Raw genomic sequence first — 22,675 nt, 5'->3', positions numbered from 1 at the left:
ACTTATCAAGAGCTGTAGACCGGCCACCAATGTAGACCATACTCTTCACTGGAAATTTCATACTCCAACTTTATCTTTTCCTTGTATATTGGCTTTCATTTTTGCTCTATGTTTAGAAAGATGACCAAAACTGATCATTGGAATAAAATGTTACCTGGATTTAACAACAACGCTAAGTTAAAAAAATCGAGTTTCTTAATACAAATTAATCTTTCCACATAATGTCAATGACAAGTTCGTCACTTCACTATACCCCATGATTTCCTAAGCAGATTTAACATTTCATCACTTCCTATGCACCCTGTCCTTTTCCTTTTTTGATCTAACCTTCCTAAAAGACCATATTTTATACAAATTTCTTTTATCATACTTCTGATAAATTTGCACTATCAGATAGCTTTATATTATAAGGTGACTTATCAAGAGCTGTAGACCGGCCACCAATGTAGACCATACTCTTCACTGGAAATTTCATACTCCAACTTTATCTTTTCCTTGTATATTGGCTTTCATTTTTGCTCTATGTTTAGAAAGATGACCAAAACTGATCATTGGAATAAAATGTTACCTGGATTTAACAACAACGCTAAGTTAAAAAAATCGAGTTTCTTAATACAAATTAATCTTTCCACATAATGTCAATGACAAGTTCGTCACTTCCCTATACCCCATGATTTCCTAAGCAGATTTAACATTTCATCACTTCCTATGCACCCTGTCCTTTTCCTTTTTTGATCTAACCTTCCTAAAAGACCATATTTTATACAAATTTCTTTTATCATACTTCTGATAAATTTGCACTATCAGATAGCTTTATATTATAAGGTGACTTATCAAGAGCTGTAGACCGGCCACCAATGTAGACCATACTCTTCATTGGAAATTTCATACTCCAACTTTAACTTTCCTCTGTATATTGGCTTTCATTTTTGCTCTATGTTTAGAAAGATGACCAAAACTGATCATTGGAATAAAATGTTACCTGGATTTATCAACAACGCTAAGTTAAAAAAATCGAGTTTCTTAATACAAATTAATCTTTCCACATAATGTCAATGACATTTTTTGATCTAACCTTTCTGGAAGACCATATTTTATACAAATTTCTTTTATCATACTTCTGATTCGCTCTTATTATTTTGACATCTTGTGCTTTAAAACTTCTTTTGAAGCTACAGTATGATTGTTTACCTCAATAAATCAACTACATCTTTTTCCCAAAACATTCCACATTTGTTTTTTTCAGATGTCTTTTCTTTGGTTGAAACTTGAAACTTCCTCTAGTGATCATCATACGTCGTACTAGAGCTTCAGTTTATTATAAAACCTCCACTCAATTAATTGCAATATTCATGGTTATTACAGGTATACAACTGTGCTACCGAGCAACAATATCTTTCCAGATGTTCATACCTATGTAGATTTTGAGATGACTTGAAGATTTTCAAGAGTAAAACTCATACCAGGAGTGGGGTTCGAACCCACGCAGATGAATATCCATTGGATCTTAAGTCCAACGCCTTAACGACTCGGCCATCCTGGTGGTTGTGTGTCAGCCTTTAGATTGTAACTGGAGCTGATAAATGATAAAAATAGTGCAATCATTAAATTTGCACTAACAGATAGCTTTATTTTATAAGGTGACTTATCAAGAGCTGTAGACCGGCCACCAATGTAGACCATACTCTTCACTGGAAATTTCATACTCCAACGTTAACTTTCCTCTGTATATTGGCTTTCATTTTTTCTCTATGTTTAGAAAGATGACCAAAACTGATCATTGGAATAAAATGTTACCTGGATTTATCAACAACGCTAAGTTAAAAAAATCGAGTTTCTTAATACAAATTTATCTTTCCACATAATGTCAATGACAAGTTCGTCACTTCACTATACCGCATGTTTTCCTAAGCAGATTTAACATTTCATCACTACCTATGCACCCTGTCCTTTTCCTTTTTTGATCTAACCTTTCTAGAAGACCATATTTTATACAAATTTCTTTTATCATACTTCTGATAAATTTGCACTATCAGATAGCTTTATATTATAACGTGACTTATCAAGAGCTGTAGACCGGCCACCAATGTAGACCATACTCTTCACTGGAAATTTCATACTCCAACTTTAACTTTCCTCTGTATATTGGCTTTCATTTTTGCTCTATGTTTAGAAAGATGACCAAAACTGATCATTGGAATAAAATGTTACCTGGATTTATCAACAACGCTAAGTTAAAAAAATCGAGTTTCTTAATACAAATTAATCTTTCCACATAATGCCAATGACATTTTTTGATCTAACCTTTCTGGAAGACCATATTTTATACAAATTTCTTTTATCATACTTCTGATTTGCTCTTATTATTTTGACATCTTGTGCTTTAAAACATCTTTTGAAGCTACAGTATGATTGTTTACCTCAATAAATCAACTACATCTTTTTCCCAAAACATTCCACATTTGTTTTTTTCAGATGTCTTTTCTTTGGTTGAAACTTGAAACTTCCTCTAGTGATCATCATACGTCGTACTAGAGCTTCAGTTTATTATAAAACCTCCACTCAATTAATTGCAATATTCATGGTCATTACAGGTATACAACTGTGCTACCGAGCAACAATATCTTTCCTGATGTTCATACCTATGTAGATTTTGAGATGACTTGAAGATTTTCAAGAGTAAAACTCATACCAGGAGAGGGGTTCGAACCCACGCGGATGAATATCCATTGGATCTTAAGTCCAACGCCTTAACCACTCGGCCATCCTGGTGGTTGTGTGTCAGCCTTTAGATTGTAACTGGAGCTGATGATTGAAAAAAATAGTGCAATCATTAAATTTGCACTAACAGATAGCTTTATTTTATAAGGTGACTTATCAAGAGCTGTAGACCGGCCACCAATGTAGACCATACTCTTCACTGGAAATTTCAAACTCCAACTTTAACTTTCCTCTGTATATTGGCTTTCATTTTTGCTCTATGTTTAGAAAGATGACCAAAACTGATCATTGGAATAAAATGTTACCTGGATTTATCAACAACGCTAAGTTAAAAAAATCGAGTTTCTTAATACAAATTAATCTTTCCACATAATGTCAATGACAAGTTCGTCACTTCACTATACCCCATGTTTTCCTAAGCAGATTTAACATTTCATCACTACATATGCATCCTGTCCTTTTTCTTTTTTGATCTAACCTTTCTAGAAGACCCTATTTTATACAAATTTCTTTTATCATACTTCTGATTCGCTCATATTATTTTGAAATCATGTGCTTTAAAACTTCTTTTGGAGCTACAGTATGATTGTTTACCTCAATAAATCAACTACATCTTTTTCCCAAAACATTCCACATTTGTTTTTTTCAGATGTCTTTTCTTTGGTTGAAACTTGAAACTTCCTCTAGTGATCATCATACGTCGTACTAGAGCTTCAGTTTATTATAAAACCTCCACTCAATTAATTGCAATATTCATGGTTATTACAGGTATACAACTGTGCTACCGAGCAACAATATCTTTCCTGATGTTCATACCTATGTAGATTTTGAGATGACTTGAAGATTTTCAAGAGTAAAACTCATACCAGGAGTGGGGTTCGAACCCACGCAGATGAATATCCATTGGATCTTAAGTCCAACGCCTTAACGACTCGGCCATCCTGGTGGTTGTGTGTCAGCCTTTAGATTGTAACTGGAGCTGATAAATGATAAAAATAGTGCAATCATTAAATTTGCACTAACAGATAGCTTTATTTTATAAGGTGACTTATCAAGAGCTGTAGACCGGCCACCAATGTAGACCATACTCTTCACTGGAAATTTCATACTCCAACGTTAACTTTCCTCTGTATATTGGCTTTCATTTTTTCTCTATGTTTAGAAAGATGACCAAAACTGATCATTGGAATAAAATGTTACCTGGATTTATCAACAACGCTAAATTAAAAAAATCGAGTTTCTTAATACAAATTTATCTTTCCACATAATATCAATGACAAGTTCGTCACTTCACTATACCGCATGTTTTCCTAAGCAGATTTAACATTTCATCACTACCTATGCACCCTGTCCTTTTCCTTTTTTGATCTAACCTTTCTAGAAGACCATATTTTATACAAATTTCTTTTATCATACTTCTGATAAATTTGCACTATCAGATAGCTTTACATTATAAGTTGACTTATCAAGAGCTGTAGACCGGCCACCAATGTAGACCATACTCTTCACTGGAAATTTCATACTCCAACTTTAACTTTCCTCTGTATATTGGCTTTCATTTTTGCTCTATGTTTAGAAAGATGACCAAAACTGATCATTGGAATAAAATGTTACCTGGATTTATCAACAACGCTAAGTTAAAAAAATCGAGTTTCTTAATACAAATTAATCTTTCCACATAATGTCAATGACATTTTTTGATCTAACCTTTCTGGAAGACCATATTTTATACAAATTTCTTTTATCATACTTCTGATTCGCTTTTATTATTTTGACATCTTGTGCTTTAAAACTTCTTTTGAAGCTACAGTATGATTGTTTACCTAAATAAATCAACTACATCTTTTTCCCAAAACATTCCACATTTGTTTTTTTTAGATGTCTTTTCTTTGGTTGAAACTTGAAACTTCCTCTAGTGATCATCATACGTTGTACTAGAGATTCAGTTTATTATAAAACCTCCACTCAATTAATTGCAATATTCATGGTTATTACAATATCTTTCCTGCTGTTCAGACCTATGTAGATTTTGAGATGCCTTGAAGATTTTTAAGAGTAAAACTCATACCAGGAGTGGGGTTCGATCCCACATGGATACATATCCATTGGATCTTAAGTCCAACGCCTTAACCACTCGGCCATCCTGGTGGTTGTGTGTCAGCCTTTTGATTGTAACTGGAGCTGATGATTGATAAAAATAGTGCAATCATTAAATTTGCACTAACAGATAGCTTTATTTTATAAGGTGACTTATCAAGAGCTGTAGACCGGCCACCAATGTAGACCATACTCTTCACTGGAAATTTCATACTCCAACTTTAACTTTCCTCTGTATAAAGGCTTTCATTTTTGCTCTATGTTTAGAAAGATGACCAAAACTGAACATTGGAATAAAATGTTACCTGGATTTATCAACAACGCTAAGTTAAAAAAATCAAGTTTCCTAATACAAATTAATCTTTCCACATAATGTCAATGACAAGTTCGTCACTTCACTATACCCCATGTTTTCCTAAGCAGATTTAACATTTCATCACTACCTATGCACCCTGTCCTTTTCCTTTTTTGATCTAACCTTTCTAGAAGACCATATTTTATACAAATTTCTTTTATCATACTTCTGATAAATTTGCACTAACAGATAGCTTTATTTTATAAGGTGACTTATCAAGAGCTGTAGACCGGCCACCAATGTAGACCATACTCTTCACTGGAAATTTCATACTCCAACTTTAACTTTCCTCTGTATAAAGGCTTTCATTTTTGCTCTATGTTTAGAAAGATGACCAAAACTGAACATTGGAATAAAATGTTACCTGGATTTATCAACAACGCTAAGTTAAAAAAATCAAGTTTCCTAATACAAATTAATCTTTCCACATAATGTCAATGACAAGTTCGTCACTTCACTATACCCCATGTTTTCCTAAGCAGATTTAACATTTCATCACTACCTATGCACCCTGTCCTTTTCCTTTTTTGATCTAACCTTTCTAGAAGACCATATTTTATACAAATTTCTTTTATCATACTTCTGATTCGCTCATATTATTTTGACATCATGTGCTTTAAAACTTCTTTTGGAGCTTCAGTACGATTGTTTACCTTAATAAATCAACTACATCTTTTTCCCAAAACATTCCACATTTGTTTTTTTAGATGTCTTTTCTTTGGTTGAAACTTGAAACTTCCTCTAGTGATCATCATATGTCGTACTAGAGCTTTAGTTTATTATAAAACCTCCACTCAATTAATTGCAATATTCATGGTTATTACAGGTATACAACTGTGCTACCGAGCAACAATATCTTTCCTGCTGTTCAGACCTATGTAGATTTTGAGATGCCTTGAAGATTTTCAAGAGAAAAACTCATACCAGGAGTTGGTTTCGAACCCACACAGTTACATATCCATTGGATCTTAAGTCCAACGACGTAACCACTCGGCCATCCTGGTGGTTGTGTGTCATCCTTTAGATTGTAACTGGAGCTGATAAGATAAATGATAAAAATAGTGCAATCATTAAATTTGCACTAACAGATAGCTTTATTTTATAAGGTGACTTATCAAGAGCTGTAGACCGGCCACCAATGTAGACCATACTCTTCACTGGAAATTTCATACTCCAACTTTAACTTTCCTCTGTATATTGGCTTTCATTTTTCCTCTATGTTTAGAAAGATGACCAAAACTGATCATTGGAATAAAATGTTACCTGGATTTATCAACAACGCTAAGTTAAAAAAATCGAGTTTCTTAATACAAATTTATCTTTCCACATAATGTCAATGACAAGTTCGTCACTTCACTATACCCCATGTTTTCCTAAGCAGATTTAACATTTCATCACTACCTATGCACTCTGTCTTTTTCCTTTTTTGATCTAACCTTTCTGGAAGACCATATTTTATACAAATTTCTTTTATCATACTTCTGATTTGCTCTTATTATTTTGACATCTTGTGCTTTAAAACATCTTTTGAAGCTACAGTATGATTGTTTACCTCAATAAATCAACTACATCTTTTTCCCAAAACATTCCACATTTGTTTTTTTCAGATGTCTTTTCTTTGGTTGAAACTTGAAACTTCCTCTAGTGATCATCATACGTCGTACTAGAGCTTCAGTTTATTATAAAACCTCCACTCAATTAATTGCAATATTCATGGTCATTACAGGTATACAACTGTGCTACCGAGCAACAATATCTTTCCTGATGTTCATACCTATGTAGATTTTGAGATGACTTGAAGATTTTCAAGAGTAAAACTCATACCAGGAGAGGGGTTCGAACCCACGCGGATGAATATCCATTGGATCTTAAGTCCAACGCCTTAACCACTCGGCCATCCTGGTGGTTGTGTGTCAGCCTTTAGATTGTAACTGGAGCTGATGATTGAAAAAAATAGTGCAATCATTAAATTTGCACTAACAGATAGCTTTATTTTATAAGGTGACTTATCAAGAGCTGTAGACCGGCCACCAATGTAGACCATACTCTTCACTGGAAATTTCAAACTCCAACTTTAACTTTCCTCTGTATATTGGCTTTCATTTTTGCTCTATGTTTAGAAAGATGACCAAAACTGATCATTGGAATAAAATGTTACCTGGATTTATCAACAACGCTAAGTTAAAAAAATCGAGTTTCTTAATACAAATTAATCTTTCCACATAATGTCAATGACAAGTTCGTCACTTCACTATACCCCATGTTTTCCTAAGCAGATTTAACATTTCATCACTACATATGCATCCTGTCCTTTTTCTTTTTTGATCTAACCTTTCTAGAAGACCCTATTTTATACAAATTTCTTTTATCATACTTCTGATTCGCTCATATTATTTTGAAATCATGTGCTTTAAAACTTCTTTTGGAGCTACAGTATGATTGTTTACCTCAATAAATCAACTACATCTTTTTCCCAAAACATTCCACATTTGTTTTTTTCAGATGTCTTTTCTTTGGTTGAAACTTGAAACTTCCTCTAGTGATCATCATACGTCGTACTAGAGCTTCAGTTTATTATAAAACCTCCACTCAATTAATTGCAATATTCATGGTTATTACAGGTATACAACTGTGCTACCGAGCAACAATATCTTTCCTGATGTTCATACCTATGTAGATTTTGAGATGACTTGAAGATTTTCAAGAGTAAAACTCATACCAGGAGTGGGGTTCGAACCCACGCAGATGAATATCCATTGGATCTTAAGTCCAACGCCTTAACGACTCGGCCATCCTGGTGGTTGTGTGTCAGCCTTTAGATTGTAACTGGAGCTGATAAATGATAAAAATAGTGCAATCATTAAATTTGCACTAACAGATAGCTTTATTTTATAAGGTGACTTATCAAGAGCTGTAGACCGGCCACCAATGTAGACCATACTCTTCACTGGAAATTTCATACTCCAACGTTAACTTTCCTCTGTATATTGGCTTTCATTTTTTCTCTATGTTTAGAAAGATGACCAAAACTGATCATTGGAATAAAATGTTACCTGGATTTATCAACAACGCTAAATTAAAAAAATCGAGTTTCTTAATACAAATTTATCTTTCCACATAATATCAATGACAAGTTCGTCACTTCACTATACCGCATGTTTTCCTAAGCAGATTTAACATTTCATCACTACCTATGCACCCTGTCCTTTTCCTTTTTTGATCTAACCTTTCTAGAAGACCATATTTTATACAAATTTCTTTTATCATACTTCTGATAAATTTGCACTATCAGATAGCTTTACATTATAAGTTGACTTATCAAGAGCTGTAGACCGGCCACCAATGTAGACCATACTCTTCACTGGAAATTTCATACTCCAACTTTAACTTTCCTCTGTATATTGGCTTTCATTTTTGCTCTATGTTTAGAAAGATGACCAAAACTGATCATTGGAATAAAATGTTACCTGGATTTATCAACAACGCTAAGTTAAAAAAATCGAGTTTCTTAATACAAATTAATCTTTCCACATAATGTCAATGACATTTTTTGATCTAACCTTTCTGGAAGACCATATTTTATACAAATTTCTTTTATCATACTTCTGATTCGCTTTTATTATTTTGACATCTTGTGCTTTAAAACTTCTTTTGAAGCTACAGTATGATTGTTTACCTAAATAAATCAACTACATCTTTTTCCCAAAACATTCCACATTTGTTTTTTTTAGATGTCTTTTCTTTGGTTGAAACTTGAAACTTCCTCTAGTGATCATCATACGTTGTACTAGAGATTCAGTTTATTATAAAACCTCCACTCAATTAATTGCAATATTCATGGTTATTACAATATCTTTCCTGCTGTTCAGACCTATGTAGATTTTGAGATGCCTTGAAGATTTTTAAGAGTAAAACTCATACCAGGAGTGGGGTTCGATCCCACATGGATACATATCCATTGGATCTTAAGTCCAACGCCTTAACCACTCGGCCATCCTGGTGGTTGTGTGTCAGCCTTTTGATTGTAACTGGAGCTGATGATTGATAAAAATAGTGCAATCATTAAATTTGCACTAACAGATAGCTTTATTTTATAAGGTGACTTATCAAGAGCTGTAGACCGGCCACCAATGTAGACCATACTCTTCACTGGAAATTTCATACTCCAACTTTAACTTTCCTCTGTATAAAGGCTTTCATTTTTGCTCTATGTTTAGAAAGATGACCAAAACTGAACATTGGAATAAAATGTTACCTGGATTTATCAACAACGCTAAGTTAAAAAAATCAAGTTTCCTAATACAAATTAATCTTTCCACATAATGTCAATGACAAGTTCGTCACTTCACTATACCCCATGTTTTCCTAGGCAGATTTAACATTTCATCACTACCTATGCACCCTGTCCTTTTCCTTTTTTGATCTAACCTTTCTAGAAGACCATATTTTATACAAATTTCTTTTATCATACTTCTGATAAATTTGCACTAACAGATAGCTTTATTTTATAAGGTGACTTATCAAGAGCTGTAGACCGGCCACCAATGTAGACCATACTCTTCACTGGAAATTTCATACTCCAACTTTAACTTTCCTCTGTATAAAGGCTTTCATTTTTGCTCTATGTTTAGAAAGATGACCAAAACTGAACATTGGAATAAAATGTTACCTGGATTTATCAACAACGCTAAGTTAAAAAAATCAAGTTTCCTAATACAAATTAATCTTTCCACATAATGTCAATGACAAGTTCGTCACTTCACTATACCCCATGTTTTCCTAAGCAGATTTAACATTTCATCACTACCTATGCACCCTGTCCTTTTCCTTTTTTGATCTAACCTTTCTAGAAGACCATATTTTATACAAATTTCTTTTATCATACTTCTGATTCGCTCATATTATTTTGACATCATGTGCTTTAAAACTTCTTTTGGAGCTTCAGTACGATTGTTTACCTTAATAAATCAACTACATCTTTTTCCCAAAACATTCCACATTTGTTTTTTTAGATGTCTTTTCTTTGGTTGAAACTTGAAACTTCCTCTAGTGATCATCATATGTCGTACTAGAGCTTTAGTTTATTATAAAACCTCCACTCAATTAATTGCAATATTCATGGTTATTACAGGTATACAACTGTGCTACCGAGCAACAATATCTTTCCTGCTGTTCAGACCTATGTAGATTTTGAGATGCCTTGAAGATTTTCAAGAGAAAAACTCATACCAGGAGTTGGTTTCGAACCCACACAGTTACATATCCATTGGATCTTAAGTCCAACGACTTAACCACTCGGCCATCCTGGTGGTTGTGTGTCATCCTTTAGATTGTAACTGGAGCTGATAAATGATAAAAATTGTGCAATCATTAAATTTGCACTAACAGATAGCTTTATTTTATAAGGTGACTTATCAAGAGCTGTAGACCGGCCACCAATGTAGACCATACTCTTCACTGGAAATTTCATACTCCAACTTTAACTTTCCTCTGTATATTGGCTTTCATTTTTCCTCTATGTTTAGAAAGATGACCAAAACTGATCATTGGAATAAAATGTTACCTGGATTTATCAACAACGCTAAGTTAAAAAAATCGAGTTTCTTAATACAAATTTATCTTTCCACATAATGTCAATGACAAGTTCGTCACTTCACTATACCCCATGTTTTCCTAAGCAGATTTAACATTTCATCACTACCTATGCACTCTGTCTTTTTCCTTTTTTGATCTAACCTTTCTAGAAGACCATATTTTATACAAATTTCTTTTATCATACTTCTGATAAATTTGCACTATCAGATAGCTTTATATTATAAGGTGACTTATCAAGAGCTGTAGACCGGCCACCAATGTAGACCATACTCTTCACTGGAAATTTCATACTCCAACTTTATCTTTTCCTTGTATATTGGCTTTCATTTTTGCTCTATGTTTAGAAAGATGACCAAAACTGATCATTGGAATAAAATGTTACCTGGATTTAACAACAACGCTAAGTTAAAAAAATCGAGTTTCTTAATACAAATTAATCTTTCCACATAATGTCAATGACAAGTTCGTCACTTCACTATACCCCATGATTTCCTAAGCAGATTTAACATTTCATCACTTCCTATGCACCCTGTCCTTTTCCTTTTTTGATCTAACCTTTCTAGAAGACCATATTTTATACAAATTTCTTTTATCATACTTCTGATAAATTTGCACTAACAGATAGCTTTATTTTATAAGGTGACTTATCAAGAGCTGTAGACCGGCCACCAATGTAGACCATACTCTTCACTGGAAATTTCATACTCCAACTTTAACTTTCCTCTGTATAAAGGCTTTCATTTTTGCTCTATGTTTAGAAAGATGACCAAAACTGAACATTGGAATAAAATGTTACCTGGATTTATCAACAACGCTAAGTTAAAAAAATCAAGTTTCCTAATACAAATTAATCTTTCCACATAATGTCAATGACAAGTTCGTCACTTCACTATACCCCATGTTTTCCTAAGCAGATTTAACATTTCATCACTACCTATGCACCCTGTCCTTTTCCTTTTTTGATCTAACCTTTCTAGAAGACCATATTTTATACAAATTTCTTTTATCATACTTCTGATTCGCTCATATTATTTTGACATCATGTGCTTTAAAACTTCTTTTGGAGCTTCAGTACGATTGTTTACCTTAATAAATCAACTACATCTTTTTCCCAAAACATTCCACATTTGTTTTTTTAGATGTCTTTTCTTTGGTTGAAACTTGAAACTTCCTCTAGTGATCATCATATGTCGTACTGGAGCTTTAGTTTATTATAAAACCTCCACTCAATTAATTGCAATATTCATGGTTATTACAGGTATACAACTGTGCTACCGAGCAACAATATCTTTCCTGCTGTTCAGACCTATGTAGATTTTGAGATGCCTTGAAGATTTTCAAGAGAAAAACTCATACCAGGAGTTGGTTTCGAACCCACACAGTTACATATCCATTGGATCTTAAGTCCAACGACTTAACCACTCGGCCATCCTGGTGGTTGTGTGTCATCCTTTAGATTGTAACTGGAGCTGATAAATGATAAAAATAGTGCAATCATTAAATTTGCACTAACAGATAGCTTTATTTTATAAGGTGACTTATCAAGAGCTGTAGACCGGCCACCAATGTAGACCATACTCTTCACTGGAAATTTCATACTCCAACTTTAACTTTCCTCTGTATATTGGCTTTCATTTTTCCTCTATGTTTAGAAAGATGACCAAAACTGATCATTGGAATAAAATGTTACCTGGATTTATCAACAACGCTAAGTTAAAAAAATCGAGTTTCTTAATACAAATTTATCTTTCCACATAATGTCAATGACAAGTTCGTCACTTCACTATACCCCATGTTTTCCTAAGCAGATTTAACATTTCATCACTACCTATGCACTCTGTCTTTTTCCTTTTTTGATCTAACCTTTCTAGAAGACCATATTTTATACAAATTTCTTTTATCATACTTCTGATAAATTTGCACTATCAGATAGCTTTATATTATAAGGTGACTTATCAAGAGCTGTAGACCGGCCACCAATGTAGACCATACTCTTCACTGGAAATTTCATACTCCAACTTTATCTTTTCCTTGTATATTGGCTTTCATTTTTGCTCTATGTTTAGAAAGATGACCAAAACTGATCATTGGAATAAAATGTTACCTGGATTTAACAACAACGCTAAGTTAAAAAAATCGAGTTTCTTAATACAAATTAATCTTTCCACATAATGTCAATGACAAGTTCGTCACTTCACTATACCCCATGATTTCCTAAGCAGATTTAACATTTCATCACTTCCTATGCACCCTGTCCTTTTCCTTTTTTGATCTAACCTTCCTAAAAGACCATATTTTATACAAATTTCTTTTATCATACTTCTGATAAATTTGCACTATCAGATAGCTTTATATTATAAGGTGACTTATCAAGAGCTGTAGACCGGCCACCAATGTAGACCATACTCTTCATTGGAAATTTCATACTCCAACTTTAACTTTCCTCTGTATATTGGCTTTCATTTTTGCTCTATGTTTAGAAAGATGACCAAAACTGATCATTGGAATAAAATGTTACCTGGATTTATCAACAACGCTAAGTTAAAAAAATCGAGTTTCTTAATACAAATTAATCTTTCCACATAATGTCAATGACATTTTTTGATCTAACCTTTTTGGAAGACCATATTTTATACAAATTTCTTTTATCATACTTCTGATTCGCTCTTATTATTTTGACATCTTGTGCTTTAAAACTTCTTTTGAAGCTACAGTATGATTGTTTACCTCAATAAATCAACTACATCTTTTTCCCAAAACATTCCACATTTGTTTTTTTCAGATGTCTTTTCTTTGGTTGAAACTTGAAACTTCCTCTAGTGATCATCATACGTCGTACTAGAGCTTCAGTTTATTATAAAACCTCCACTCAATTAATTGCAATATTCATGGTTATTACAGGTATACAACTGTACTACCGAGCAACAATATCTTTCCTGATGTTCATACCTATGTAGATTTTGAGATGACTTGAAGATTTTCAAGAGTAAAACTCATACCAGGAGTGGGGTTCGAACCCACGCAGATGAATATCCATTGGATCTTAAGTCCAACGCCTTAACGACTCGGCCATCCTGGTGGTTGTGTGTCAGCCTTTAGATTGTAACTGGAGCTGATAAATGATAAAAATAGTGCAATCATTAAATTTGCACTAACAGATAGCTTTATTTTATAAGGTGACTTATCAAGAGCTGCAGACCGGCCACCAATGTAGACCATACTCTTCACTGGAAATTTCATACTCCAACGTTAACTTTCCTCTGTATATTGGCTTTCATTTTTTCTCTATGTTTAGAAAGATAACCAAAACTGATCATTGGAATAAAATGTTACCTGGATTTATCAACAACGCTAAGTTAAAAAAATCGAGTTTCTTAATACAAATTAATCTTTCCACTTAATGTCAATGACAAGTTCGTCACTTCACTATACCCCATGATTTCCTAAGCAGATTTAACATTTCATCACTTCCTATGCACCCTGTCCTTTTCCTTTTTTGATCTTACCTTCCTAAAAGACCATATTTTATACAAATTTCTTTTATCATACTTCTGATTCGCTCTTATTATTTTGACATCTTGTGCTTTAAAACTTCTTTTGAAGCTACAGTATGATTGTTTACCTCAATAAATCAACTACATCTTTTTCCCAAAACATTCCACATTTGTTTTTTTTAAGATGTCTTTTCTTTGGTTGAAACTTGAAACTTCCTCTAGTGATCATCATACGTTGTACTAGAGCTTCAGTTTATTATAAAACCTCCACTCAATTAATTGCAATATTCATGGTTATTACAGGTATACAACTGTGCTACCGAGCAACAATATCTTTCCTGCTGTTCAGACCTATGTAGATTTTGAGATGCCTTGAAGATTTTTAAGAGTAAAACTCATACCAGGAGTGGGGTTCGAACCCACGTGGATACATATCCATTAGATCTTAAGTCCAACGCCTTTTTCTTTGGTTGAAACTTGAAACTTCCTCTAGTGATCCTCATACGTTGTACTAGAGCTTCAGTTTATTATAAAACCTCCACTCAATTAATTGCAATATTCATGGTTATTACAGGTATATTACTGTGCTACCGTGCAACAATATCTTTCCTGCTGTTCAGACCTATGTAGATTTTGAGATGCCTTGAAGATTTTTAAGAGTAAAACTCATACCAGGAGTGGGGTTCGAACCCACGTGGATACATATCCATTAGATCTTAAGTCCAACGCCTTAACCACTCGGCCATCCTGGTGGTTGTGTGTCAGCCTTAAGATTGTAACTGGAGCTGATGATTGATAAAAATAGTGCAGTCATTAAATTTGCACAAACAGATACCTTTATTTTATAAGGTGACTTATCAAGAGCTGTAGACCGGCCACCAATGTAGACCATACTCTTCACTGGAAATTTCATACTCCAACTTTAACTTTCCTCTGTATATTGGCTTTCATTTTTGCTCTATGTTTAGAAAGATGACCAAAACTGATCATTGGAATAAAATGTTACCTGGATTTATCAACAACGCTAAGTTTAAAAAATCGAGTTTCTTAATACAAATTAATCTTTCCACATAATGTCAATGACAAGTTCGTCACTTCACTATACCCCATGTTTTCCTAAGCAGATTTAACATTTCATCACTACCTATGCATCCTGTCCTTTTTCTTTTTTGATCTAACCTTTCTAGAAGACCCTATTTTATACAAATTTCTTTTATCATACTTCTGATTCGCTCATATTATTTTGAAATCATGTGCTTTAAAACTTCTTTTGGAGCTACAGTATGATTGTTTACCTCAATAAATCAACTACATCTTTTTCCCAAAACATTCCACATTTGTTTTTTTCAGATGTCTTTTCTTTGGTTGAAACTTGAAACTTCCTCTAGTGATCATCATACGTCGTACTAGAGCTTCAGTTTATTATAAAACCTCCACTCAATTAATTGCAATATTCATGGTTATTACAGGTATACAACTGTGCTACCGAGCAACAATATCTTTCCTGATCTTCATACCTATGTAGATTTTGAGATGCCTTGAAGATTTTTAAGAGTAAAACTCATACCAGCAGTGGGGTTCGAACCCACGTGGATACATATCCATTGGATCTTAAGTCCAACGCCTTAACCACTCGGCCATCCTGGTGGTTGTGTGTCAGCCTTTAGATTGTAACTGGAGCTGATAAATGATAAAAATAGTGCAATCATTAAATTTGCACTAACAGATAGCTTTATTTTATAAGGTGACTTATCAAGAGCTGTAGACCGGCCACCAATGTAGACCATACTCTTCACTGGAATTTTCATACTCCAACTTTAACTTTCCTCTGTATATTGGCTTTCATTTTTCCTCTATGTTTAGAAAGATGACCAAAACTGATCATTGGAATAAAATGTTACCTGGATTTATCAACAACGCTAAGTTAAAAAAATCGAGTTTCTTAATACAAATTTATCTTTCCACATAATGTCAATGACAAGTTCGTCACTTCACTATACCCCATGTTTTCCTAAGCAGATTTAACATTTCATCACTACCTATGCACCCTGTCCTTTTCCTTTTTTGATCTAACCTTTCTAGAAGACCATATTTTATACACATTTCTTTTATCATACTTCTGATAAATTTACACTATCAGATAGCTTTACATTATAAGGTGACTTATCAAGAACTGTAGACCGGCCACCAATGTAGACCATACTCTTCACTGGAAATTTCATACTCCAACTTTAACTTTCCTCTGTATATTGGCTTTCATTTTTGCTTTATGTTTAGAAAGATGACCAAAACTGATCATTGGAATAAAATGTTACCTGGATTTATCAACAACGCTAAGTTAAAAAAATCGAGTTTCTTAATACAAATTAATCTTTCCACATAATGTCAATGACATTTTTTGATCTAACCTTTCTGGAAGACCATATTTTATACAAATTTCATTTATCATACTTCTGATTCGCTCATATTATTTTGAAATCATGTGCTTTAAAACTTCTTTTGGAGCTACAGTATGATTGTTTACCTCAATAAATCAACTACATCTTTTTCCCAAAACATTCCACATTTGTTTTTTTTTAGATGTCTTTTCTTTGGTTGAAACTTGAAACTTCCTCTAGTGATCATCATACGTTGTACTAGAGCTTCAGTTTATTATAAAACCTCCACTCAATTAATTGCAATATTCATGGTTATTACAGGTATCCAACTGTGCTACCGAGCAACAATATCTTTCCTGCTGTTCAGACCTATGTAGATTTTGAGATGCCTTGAAGATTTTTAAGAGTAAAACTCATACCAGGAGTGGGGTTCGAACCCACGTGGATACATATCCATTAGATCTTAAGTCCAACGCCTTAACCACTCGGCCATCCTGGTGGTTGTGTGTCAGCCTTAAGATTGTAACTGGAGCTGATGATTGATAAAAATAGTGCAGTCATTAAATTTGCACAAACAGATACCTTTATTTTATAAGGTGACTTATCAAGAGCTGTAGACCGGCCAACAATGTAGACCATACTCTTCACTGGAAATTTCATACTCCAACTTTAACTTTCCTCTGTATATTGGCTTTCATTTTTGCTCTATGTTTAGAAAGATGACCAAAACTGATCATTGGAATAAAATGTTACCTGGATTTATCAACAACGCTAAGTTAAAAAAATCGAGTTTCCTAATACAAATTAATCTTTCCACATAATGTCAATGACAAGTTCGTCACTTCACTATACCCCATGATTTCCTTAGCAGATTTAACATTTCATCACTTCCTATGCACCCTGTCCTTTTCCTTTTTTGTTCTAACCTTTCTAAAAGACCATATTTTATAAAAATTTCTTTTATCATACTTCTGATAAATTTGCACTATCAGATAGCTTTATATTATAAGGTGACTTATCAAGAGCTGTAGACCGGCCACCAATGTAGACCATACTCTTCACTGGAAATTTCATACTCCAACTTTAACTTTCCTCTGTATATTGGCTTTCATTTTTGCTCTATGTTTAGAAAGATGACCAAAACTGATCATTGGAATAAAATGTTACCTGGATTTATCAACAACGCTAAGTTAAAAAAAATCGAATTTCTTAAGACAAATTAATCTTTCCACATAATGTCAATGACAAGTTCGTCACTTCACTATACCCCATGTTTTCCTAAGCAGATTTAACATTTCATCACTACCTATGCATCCTGTCCTTTTTCTTTTTTGATCTAACCTTTCTAGAAGACCCTATTTTATACAAATTTCATTGATCATACTTCTGATTCGCTCATATTATTTTGAAATCATGTGCTTTAAAACTTCTTTTGGAGCTACAGTATGATTGTTTACCTCAATAAATCAACTACATCTTTTTCCCAAAACATTCCACATTTTTTTTTTTCAGATGTCTTTTCTTTGGTTGAAACTTGAAACTTCCTCTAGTGATCATCATACGTCGTACTAGAGCTTCAGTTTATTATAAAACCTCCACTCAATTAATTGCAATATTCATGGTTATTACAGGTATACAACTGTGCTACCGAGCAACAATATCTTTCCTGATGTTCATACCTATGTAGATTTTGAGATGACTTGAAGATTTTCAAGAGTAAAACTCATACCAGGAGTGGGGTTCGAACCCACGCTGATGAATATCCATTGGATCTTAAGTCCAACACCTTAACCACTCGGCCATCCTGGTGGTTGTGTGTCAGCCTTTAGATTGTAACTATAGCTGATAAATGATAAAAATAGTGCAATCATTAAATTTGCACTAACAGATAGCTTTATTTTATAAGGTGACTTATCAAGAGCTGTAGACCGGCCACCAATGTAGACCATACTCTTCACTGGAAATTTCATACTCCAACTTTAACTTTCCTCTGTATATTGGCTTTCATTTTTCCTCTATGTTTAGAAAGATGACCAAAACTGATCATTGGAATAAAATGTTACCTGGATTTATCAACAACGCTAAGTTAAAAAAATCGAGTTTCTTAATACAAATTTATCTTTCCACATAATGTCAATGACAAGTTCGTCACTTCACTATACCCCATGTTTTCCTAAGCAGATTTAACATTTCATCACTACCTATGCACTCTGTCCTTTTCCTTTTTTGATCTAACCTTTCTAGAAGACCATATTTTATACAAATTTCTTTTATCATACTTCTGATAAATTTGCACTATCAGATAGCTTTACATTATAAGGTGACTTATCAAGAGCTGTAGACCGGCCACCAATGTAGACCATACTCTTCACTGGAAATTTCATACTCCAACTTTAACTTTCCTCTGTATATTGGCTTTCATTTTTGCTCTATGTTTAGAAAGATGACCAAAACTGATCATTGGAATAAAATGTTACCTGGATTTATCAACAACGCTAAGTTAAAAAAATCGAGTTTCTTAATACAAATTAATCTTTCCACATAATGTCAATGACATTTTTTGATCTAACCTTTCTGGAAGACCATATTTTATACAAATTTCTTTTATCATACTTCTGATTCGCTCTTATTATTTTGACATCTTGTGCTTTAAAACTTCTTTTGAAGCTACAGTATGATTGTTTACCTCAATAAATCAACTACATCTTTTTCCCAAAACATTCTACATTTGTTTTTTTTAAATGTCTTTTCTTTGGTTTAAACTTGAAACTTCCTCTAGTGATCATCATACGTCGTACTAGAGTTTCAGTTTATTATAAAACCTCCACTCAATTAATTGCAATATTTATGGTTATTACAGGTATACAACTAAGCTACCGAGCAACAATATTTTTCCTGCTGTTCATACCAATGTAGATTTTGAGATGCCTTGAAGATTTTCAAGAGTAAAACTCATAACACGAGTGGGGTTCAAACCCACGCGGATATATATCCATTGGATCTTAAGTCCAACGCTTTAACCACTCGGCCATCCTGGTGATTGTGTGTCAGCCTTTAGATTGTAACTGGAGCTGATAATTGATAAAAATAGTGCAATCATTAAATTTGCACTAACAGATAGCTTTGTTTTATAAGGCGACTTATCAAGAGCTTTAGACTGGCCACCAATGTAGACCATACTCTTCACTGGAAATTTCATACTCCAACTTCAACTTTCCTCTGTATATTGGCTTTCATTTTTGCTCTATGTTTAGAAAGATGACCAAAACTGATCATTGGAATAAAATGTTACCTGGATTTATCAACAACGCTAAGTTAAAAAAATCGAGTTTCTTAATACAAATTTAGCTTTCCACATAATGTCAAAGACAAGTTCGTCGCTTTACTATACCCCATGCTTTCCTAAGCAGATTTAACATTTCATCACTAACTATGCACCCTGTCCTTTTCCTTTTTTGATCTAACCTTTCTAGAAGACCATATTTTATACAAATTTCTTTTATCATACTTCTAATAAATTTGCACTAACAGATAGCTTTTTTTTATAAGGTGACTTATCAAGAGATGTAGACCATACTATTCACTGGAAATTTCATACTCCAACTTTAACTTTCCTCTGTATACTGGTTTTCATTTTTGCTCTATGTTTAGAAAGATGACCAAAACTGATCATTGGAATAAAATGTTACCTGGATTTATCAACAACGCTAAGTTAAAAAAATCGACTTTCCTAATACAAATTATTCTTTCCACATAATGTCAATGACAACTTCGTCAATTTACTATACCCCATGTTTTCCTAAGCAGATTTAACATTTCATCACTATCTATGCACCCTGTCCTTTTCCTTTTTTGATTTAACCTTTCTAGAAGACCATATTTTATACATATTTTTTTTATCATACTTCTGATTCGCTCATATTATTTTGACATTATGTGCTTTAAAACTTCTTTTGGAGCTAAAGTATGATTCTTTACCTCAATAAATCAACTACATCTTTTTCCCAAAACATTCCACATTTGTTTTTTTTAGATGTCTTTTCTTAGGTTGAAACTTGAAACTTCCTCTACTGATCATCCTATGTTGTACTAGAACTTCAGTTTATTATAAAACCTCCACTCAATTAATTGCAATATTCATGGTTATTACAGGTATACAACTGTGCTACCGAGCAACAATATCTTTCCTGCTGTTCAGACCTATGTAGATTTTGAGATGCCTTGAAGATTTTCAAGAGTAAAACTCATACCAGAAGTGGGGTTCAAACCCACGCAGATACATATCCATTGGATCTTAAGTCCAACGCCTTAACCACTCGGACATCTTGGTGGTTGTGTGTCAGCTTTTAGTTTGTAACTGGAACTGATTATTGATAAAAATAGTGTAATCATTAAATTTGCACTAACAGATAGCTTTATTTTATAAGGCGACTTATCAAGAGCTGTAGACCGGCCACCAATGTAGACCATACTCTTCACTGGAAATTTCATACTCCAACTTAAACTTTCCTCTGCATATTGGCTTTCATTTTTGCTCTATGTTTAGAAAGATGACCAAAACTGATCATTGGAATAAAATGTTACCTGGATTTATCAACAACGCTAAGTTAAAAAAATCGAGTTTCCTAATACAAATTAATCTTTCCACATAATGTCAATGACAAGTTCGTCACTTCACTATACCCCATGTTTTCCTAAGCAGATTTAACATTTCATCACTACCTATGCACCCTGTCCTTTTCCTTTTTTTGATCTAACCTTTCTAGAAGACCATATTTTATACAAATTTCTTTTATCATACTTCTGATAAATTTGCACTAACAGATAGCTTTATTTTATAAGGTGACTTATCAAGAGCTGTAGACCGGCCACCAATGTAGACCATACTCTTCACTGGAAATTTCATACTCCAACTTAAACTTTCCTCTGCATATTTGCTTTCATTTTTGCTCTATGTTTAGAAAGATGACCAAAACTGATCATTGGAATAAAATGTTACCTGGATTTATCAACAACGCTAAGTTAAAAAAATCGAGTTTCCTAATACAAATTAATCTTTCCACATAATGTCAATGACAAGTTCGTCACTTCACTATACCCCATGTTTTCCTAAGCAGATTTAACATTTCATCACTACCTATGCACCCTGTCCTTTTCCTTTTTTTGATCTAACCTTTCTAGAAGACCATATTTTATACAAATTTCTTTTATCATACTTCTGATTCGCTCATATTATTTTGACATCATGTGCTTTAAAACTTCTTTTGGAGCTACAGTATGATTGTTTACCTCAATAAATCAACTACATCTTTTTCACAAAACATTCCACATTTGTTTTTTTTAGATGTCTTATCTTTGGTTGAAACTTGAAACTTCCTCTAGTGATCATCATACATCGTACAAGAGGTTCAGTTTATTATAAAACCTCCACTCAATTAATTGCAATATTCATGGTTATTACAGGTATACAACTGTGCTACCGAGCAACAATATAATTCCTGCTGTTCAGACCTAGGTTGATTTTGAGATGCCTTGAAGATTTTCAAGAGTAAAACTCATACCAGGAGTGGGGTTCGAACCCACGCAGATACATATCTATTGGATCTTAAGTCCAACGCCTTAACCACTCGGCCATCCTGGTGGTTGTATGTCAGCCTCCAGATTGTAACTGGAGATGATGATTGATAAAAATAGTGCAATCATTCAATTTGCAAGAACAGATAGCTTTATTTTATAAGGCGACTTATCAAGAGCTGTAGACCGGCCACCAATGTAGACCATACTCTTCACTGGAAAATTCATACTCCAACTTTAACTTTCCTCTATATATTGGCTTTCATTTTGGCTCTATGTTTAGAAAGATGACCAAAACTGATCATTGGAATAAAATGTTACCTGGATTTATCAACAACGCTAAGTTAAAAAAATCGAGTTTCCTAATACAAATTAATCTTTCCACATAATGTCAATGACAAGTTCGTCACTTCACTATACCCCATGTTTTCCTAAGCAGATTTAACATTTCATCACTACCT

General features: G+C 33.5%; 17 non-coding genes across 17 annotated transcripts; all 17 read right to left on the bottom strand.

Annotated features, from left to right (window-relative positions):
- Positions 1-1,460: 1,460 nt before the first annotated feature.
- TRNAL-UAA (transfer RNA leucine (anticodon UAA)) lies at positions 1,461-1,543 on the bottom strand. The gene has a single exon. It is a non-coding gene; the product is annotated as a tRNA-Leu (tRNA).
- Positions 1,544-2,689: 1,146 nt separating this feature from the next.
- On the bottom strand, positions 2,690-2,772 carry TRNAL-UAA (transfer RNA leucine (anticodon UAA)). Its single transcript has one exon. It is a non-coding gene; the product is annotated as a tRNA-Leu (tRNA).
- Positions 2,773-3,584: 812 nt separating this feature from the next.
- TRNAL-UAA (transfer RNA leucine (anticodon UAA)) lies at positions 3,585-3,667 on the bottom strand. The gene has a single exon. It is a non-coding gene; the product is annotated as a tRNA-Leu (tRNA).
- Positions 3,668-4,786: 1,119 nt separating this feature from the next.
- Positions 4,787-4,869, bottom strand: TRNAL-UAA (transfer RNA leucine (anticodon UAA)). Its single transcript has one exon. It is a non-coding gene; the product is annotated as a tRNA-Leu (tRNA).
- Positions 4,870-6,994: 2,125 nt separating this feature from the next.
- TRNAL-UAA (transfer RNA leucine (anticodon UAA)) lies at positions 6,995-7,077 on the bottom strand. The gene has a single exon. It is a non-coding gene; the product is annotated as a tRNA-Leu (tRNA).
- An 812-nt stretch (positions 7,078-7,889) lies between these two features.
- TRNAL-UAA (transfer RNA leucine (anticodon UAA)) lies at positions 7,890-7,972 on the bottom strand. Its single transcript has one exon. It is a non-coding gene; the product is annotated as a tRNA-Leu (tRNA).
- A 1,119-nt stretch (positions 7,973-9,091) lies between these two features.
- On the bottom strand, positions 9,092-9,174 carry TRNAL-UAA (transfer RNA leucine (anticodon UAA)). The gene has a single exon. It is a non-coding gene; the product is annotated as a tRNA-Leu (tRNA).
- A 1,225-nt stretch (positions 9,175-10,399) lies between these two features.
- TRNAL-UAA (transfer RNA leucine (anticodon UAA)) lies at positions 10,400-10,482 on the bottom strand. Its single transcript has one exon. It is a non-coding gene; the product is annotated as a tRNA-Leu (tRNA).
- A 1,639-nt stretch (positions 10,483-12,121) lies between these two features.
- On the bottom strand, positions 12,122-12,204 carry TRNAL-UAA (transfer RNA leucine (anticodon UAA)). The gene has a single exon. It is a non-coding gene; the product is annotated as a tRNA-Leu (tRNA).
- Positions 12,205-13,764: 1,560 nt separating this feature from the next.
- TRNAL-UAA (transfer RNA leucine (anticodon UAA)) lies at positions 13,765-13,847 on the bottom strand. Its single transcript has one exon. It is a non-coding gene; the product is annotated as a tRNA-Leu (tRNA).
- Positions 13,848-14,931: 1,084 nt separating this feature from the next.
- TRNAL-UAA (transfer RNA leucine (anticodon UAA)) lies at positions 14,932-15,014 on the bottom strand. The gene has a single exon. It is a non-coding gene; the product is annotated as a tRNA-Leu (tRNA).
- An 812-nt stretch (positions 15,015-15,826) lies between these two features.
- TRNAL-UAA (transfer RNA leucine (anticodon UAA)) lies at positions 15,827-15,909 on the bottom strand. The gene has a single exon. It is a non-coding gene; the product is annotated as a tRNA-Leu (tRNA).
- A 1,147-nt stretch (positions 15,910-17,056) lies between these two features.
- Positions 17,057-17,139, bottom strand: TRNAL-UAA (transfer RNA leucine (anticodon UAA)). Its single transcript has one exon. It is a non-coding gene; the product is annotated as a tRNA-Leu (tRNA).
- Positions 17,140-18,366: 1,227 nt separating this feature from the next.
- On the bottom strand, positions 18,367-18,449 carry TRNAL-UAA (transfer RNA leucine (anticodon UAA)). The gene has a single exon. It is a non-coding gene; the product is annotated as a tRNA-Leu (tRNA).
- A 1,146-nt stretch (positions 18,450-19,595) lies between these two features.
- Positions 19,596-19,678, bottom strand: TRNAL-UAA (transfer RNA leucine (anticodon UAA)). The gene has a single exon. It is a non-coding gene; the product is annotated as a tRNA-Leu (tRNA).
- A 1,209-nt stretch (positions 19,679-20,887) lies between these two features.
- On the bottom strand, positions 20,888-20,970 carry TRNAL-UAA (transfer RNA leucine (anticodon UAA)). The gene has a single exon. It is a non-coding gene; the product is annotated as a tRNA-Leu (tRNA).
- A 1,228-nt stretch (positions 20,971-22,198) lies between these two features.
- TRNAL-UAA (transfer RNA leucine (anticodon UAA)) lies at positions 22,199-22,281 on the bottom strand. The gene has a single exon. It is a non-coding gene; the product is annotated as a tRNA-Leu (tRNA).
- Between the last annotated feature and the right edge of the window lie 394 nt (positions 22,282-22,675).

The sequence above is a fragment of the Anomaloglossus baeobatrachus genome, chromosome 2 (assembly GCF_048569485.1).
Source record: "Anomaloglossus baeobatrachus isolate aAnoBae1 chromosome 2, aAnoBae1.hap1, whole genome shotgun sequence".
Classification (NCBI taxonomy): domain Eukaryota; kingdom Metazoa; phylum Chordata; class Amphibia; order Anura; family Aromobatidae; genus Anomaloglossus; species Anomaloglossus baeobatrachus.
Note: the sequence above shows the minus strand (reverse complement) of the source record. Positions and strands in the feature narration are given on the sequence as shown.